The 4,764-nt window shown below is 31.8% G+C and overlaps 1 long non-coding RNA gene across 1 annotated transcript; it reads left to right on the forward strand.

Annotated features, from left to right (window-relative positions):
* The first annotated feature begins 735 nt into the window (after nucleotides 1-735).
* Nucleotides 736-3,894, forward strand: LOC107575915 (uncharacterized). The gene is made up of 3 exons (XR_001607958.1): nucleotides 736-840; nucleotides 942-1,003; nucleotides 3,767-3,894. It is a non-coding gene; the product is annotated as an uncharacterized lncRNA (long non-coding RNA).
* Nucleotides 3,895-4,764: the final 870 nt, after the last annotated feature.

A 4,764-nucleotide genomic window follows, 5' to 3' on the forward strand; every position in this document is an offset into this window, starting at 1 on the left:
CTTTAACTGGTTAAAACTGGGGTATTATTTGAGCTGTAAAGAGTTTTAAATAATTTTTACACCCGTTTTAGGGTGTTGTTTATGTCTATGGCCATTCAAGTATTTTATTTGAGTATTTTAACATTTACAGATTGGCTACATTTACTTAAATTGTGAGAGTGTCTCTCTGTATATTTTTTGTAATGCTGCAAATGCTATTAATTTAGGATAAATTGTACTGCAACCAGAAAATATTGTAATGTTTAATCATATTATAGCTTCATTTGACAGAAACACTCACCTTGTGTCAGCACACTACACAAAAAACAAGATTGTTGTGTACATGTATCTATACTGTTTGTTCTCTTATTTTTCAGCCCATCTGCCCGTTCTTAACATTACCAGAGATTTTTCACAAAACTCATCATCATCAGACTCAAAATGTGTGCTGCTGTGTTCAGTGGTGAATGTGGGTCATGTGACTCTCTCCTGGTACAAAGGAAACAGTTTATTGTCCAGCATCAGTGTGTCTGATCTCAGCATCAGTCTCTCTCTACCTCTGGAGGTGGAATATCAGGATAACAACACCTACAGCTGTGTGCTCAACAATTCATTCACTAACCAGAGTCAATATCTCAACATTACTCAACTCTGTCAGCCACGTTTAGGTATGTCACCAGTGATATACAAGTTATATAGCACTGAACACTGTTATATAGCACTCTAAATAATGGCTCATTTTGTCCATTACAGATCAGGGCCTACCATTATTCTACATAGTGTTGATTTCTGCTGCTGGATCTCTGTTGATTGTAGCTGCAGTCGTGATGTGCTGCATCTGCAAGAAATGTAGAAAAACAGGTAAGCAGAGCAAGCAATTCAAATATAATTTAAAGACACAAATGTCAAAATAATTCTGAAACTTTATCATTTGAACACGTCTGTGATCATTGTTAATGCAGTCCAGACCCAGGAAGAAGACAGAACTGGTTCAGCATTGTGTAAACCAACAACTCGAAAAACGGTAAGTTTTTTACTGTAAATCATTCATGATTGTGTTGCAAGAAAATGCATTGCAGTCAGTTAGTCCGATTGAAGCTTGATGTTTGAAGTTTTGTGTGCAATATGCATGAGGTGGTCAGTGAAAAGACCTGGGTGATCTATCGGCCCAACCGTCATCAGTATTACCTTTAGTATACAGGGAGCAGATCAAAAGGAGAGTATGTTTTTATGCGCTTTTATGCGTATGTGCTGTTTGCACATCAGTTTTTCCATTTTGCATGTCTATTTGCATTTTGCAGACCTAAAGAAAGAATGATTCAAAAAAGTATTAAAGTATTTTTTGTAGTTTAATCACAGTTATTTCTGATATACTTTTATTATGTATCGTACAGACTATAGAACAATTCAATATAAAACAATAGTGGATTTAATATCAAAATTATCATCTGATGTAAAAATGCATGTTTTTAGTGTAACCTTCTTTCTTTAAATACTTCAAGAGTAATTTATGTAATTTTATATTATTTATTTAAAATAATTAAACAAGTCATTTTATGTCTATCCTTGTGTTGTAGTACGGTCCAGGTTGAGTGATGCAAAACTTTTTAGAGAGAGTAATAATCTAATTAAATTGTTGAAGAAGGAATTAGTAGCTATAATTATTCATATTTATAGCTATTATCATTATTTATTATTTTTTATAGTTTCTTACCCAAAACTGCTGTCAACATTTTTTTTTGCCGTGATGGGGACATATGAGCATGGTGCTTGAAGTGGAGCAAAATAATAAGAGCTCATCCTCCACCAATCGCTCTCCACCATTCGCTCTTTTATTTAATTTTCTGAACTTGTAAATCTGCTTAGAACTCAGGCGCCAAATTTGTAAACAACTTGTAGATTGTAGATTGTACTTGTAGATTGTACATTTATTTGTAGATTGATTCTCTCTGAACGCTTATAGCGCTGACACGGAGTGGTTACAGAATAGAGAACCAATAAAAAGCAACACGTGTGATTGAATTAAATTTAAGAGTCGTTCTAATTTTAAATAGGCTATGCGTTCACACACTGTGATTATCATAACACTATAAGACATCATGCATTAGAACAAAAGCCGGTTACATTTGTACCATATTGATAGAAAAAATACAAAGAATATATATTCCATTTGTGTATTTAACAACATGAAGTGCATTAACATTAGGCCTACATTACATAAAGGATTCCCAAACTGGGCTTCGCACTGCAGGGGGTTTGTGAGTTTAATGAAAAGCTAATAATTAATCATAAAAATGTCAAATAAAATAAATAATTTGAAAATATCATGAATCAGAACAAAACACTTAGGCCTACTAAAAAAAATGAAATATTTTATTTGTTTATCTGCATATCATGTGACCGTTAACCAATGTCAGAGAACCATGAACATGCAAATGTGATACTTAAAATATTTATATTATATTTATATATATATTTATTTTGACGTAGTAATATATGGTTATATAAGTGATTAGTAGTTGATGCAATGTTCAAACATTTCTTAAACCTGAAATGATTTTTTGTAAATGCAGTCGTCAAATGACAAGTGACTGGTTTTTGTGTGAATGTCGATAAACAAAAATCGGCGCACTGCCACTACTGCTCTCAAAAGTTTATGAAGTTTGTGTTAATGTCAACAAAACTGTAAGACTTTCTGAATGTATATAAGCAGTAGGCTATTTTAGAAAGGAACGTTTAAGAGATGAAAAAGAGGAAATAGGGAGAATCAATAAATTATGAATACTTAATTACTATTGTGTGAATAATATGTAATCATGTAATCAATAAAAAATGAACTGTAGTTATATTACAAGTATTTTAAAATGTAATTTAATCTAATTACAAGTACTTCATTTTTGGAATGTAATTATGCAATCCCAATAAATTGTATTCATTATGTGAAAACATTTGACCGCTACACTTCAGCCTGATGTGGTCTTTGGCCTAATTTAAATAAATAACCTATGTTACCTGTGCTAGAGTCTGGCTTCGAGCTGCAGCTGGACCACGGTATATAATTATTCTGAGGTGAATGCAGCCTTAGTGGCCAGTGGTTGTAGATGTGCTGAAACAAGTATCTTTGCTGTTACTTTTATGTAAAAAAAAAAAACCTTCTCAGTAGCGAGAAACCTTCAGAACTTAAATAACCTGTTTGATGTTTTAACTGTTTAAAAAGTCATGTGATAAGCTGAATGTTTGACATCATTTCCTCTTGCTGCTCCATGTTAGCATCTTTTCTGTAGCAGTGTTTCCAGAAACGTCAATATTTGTAGATTCAAATTTGCATGTTAAAAATAATAAAGCAGTGTTTTGACGTGCTGTCATTTCAAAAAAGAGAGTTAATCAAATATTCATTATAATTCCTCGAGAGAATCATATGTGGCCTTCCTACACACCACCTTTGCATTCATCTGTAGCCTCGAGCACTGATGTATAAATCTGTCGTCTAGTGTTCTGTTCACTAGATGGCACAAATATTTCAACATACACATGATCATATAATTTGAGCATTTACACAAATAATCACCATTCATAATTCATAACTGAGAATAAATTATTCACAGGCTACAACGAGAAGCTTTATGCAAACAGGTTTAAACTTTGGAGTAAAAATTATGGAAAATGACCTAACTGAGATTTTTAAAGTAGTATTACTTAAGCAAATCATTTTATAGAAGAAGCTGGTCTGTTATTAATGTTATGTTGCATCAGCAAGATTCCTGACTAAGTTTGTGTTTCCTTGCAGAAATCAAAGTCGGATGCTGTGTATGAAAATGTCCCCAAAAAACGATGATCAAATAGGTATCTACCAGAATGGATGCTAGTGCTCACACAGGACCCTGACTCACACCTGTTTGTGTTCACAGTTATTCTCTGCCAGGATGTTATTCTTCTCTCAGTTTTGTTTTTGCCCTTTGTATCACATCTTTTCTGTTTTTCTTTTTGCTGTTAGTTTTTTTTTTGTATTAGTTTAATTTAGTGGTTCAAAAATAGTACAGAATCCAGAATCTCAACTAAAATGTTCTGTTTTCATTATTAAATATTGACCCCATTTACTGCTTGTTTTTTTTGTTTATTTGTTTTCTTGTCAGTATGCACTCCCTTACCAAAAAGTAGTATACTTCAAGTTTATTTTATTAAGTATACTTTATGTAGTAAGTATACAAATATCAGTGTACTAGTAGTATACTTGTAAGTGTACTATTTCAATACTTCTTGGGACTAAATTGGCCCACTTTCTAGTATATAAAAGTATATTTTTAAGTATACTTTAAGTATAACAGTAGTAAACTTTAGTACTAGTTACATAACATTTTTTAGCTTGTACTGCAATTATACTAAAAATGAACTTATAGGTATACTGATAGTTTACTAATTAAATACTTGTAGTAGCATTTTTAGTACACTTTGAAGTATAGTCTCAGTAAACTACTAGTTTAGTAGTTTTATACTGCAAGTATACTCTTACATTTTCTTTAAGTGAACTTTACATCAAACTTTAAGTATACTACTATGTCCCTATTTAGGTATTAATTTGTATATATTTTGTTACATGAATATCTGAACATACAAAACATCAAAAGAACAGGGTATCTGCTTGTAAACAAAAATGTCATTTTAAGTATATTTCTGAGAAGTACATAAAAAGTAGACTAAAAGTATACTTTACTATTTTTTAGTTTAAAAGAAGTATATTAAATAGCACACTTGAATAAACTTATTTTTCGTAAGGGCTACTGGAGA

Source organism: Sinocyclocheilus grahami, unplaced genomic scaffold, assembly GCF_001515645.1.
Source record: "Sinocyclocheilus grahami isolate Dianchi unplaced genomic scaffold, SAMN03320097.WGS_v1.1 scaffold3009.1, whole genome shotgun sequence".
In the NCBI taxonomy this organism is placed as follows: Eukaryota; Metazoa; Chordata; class Actinopteri; order Cypriniformes; family Cyprinidae; genus Sinocyclocheilus; species Sinocyclocheilus grahami.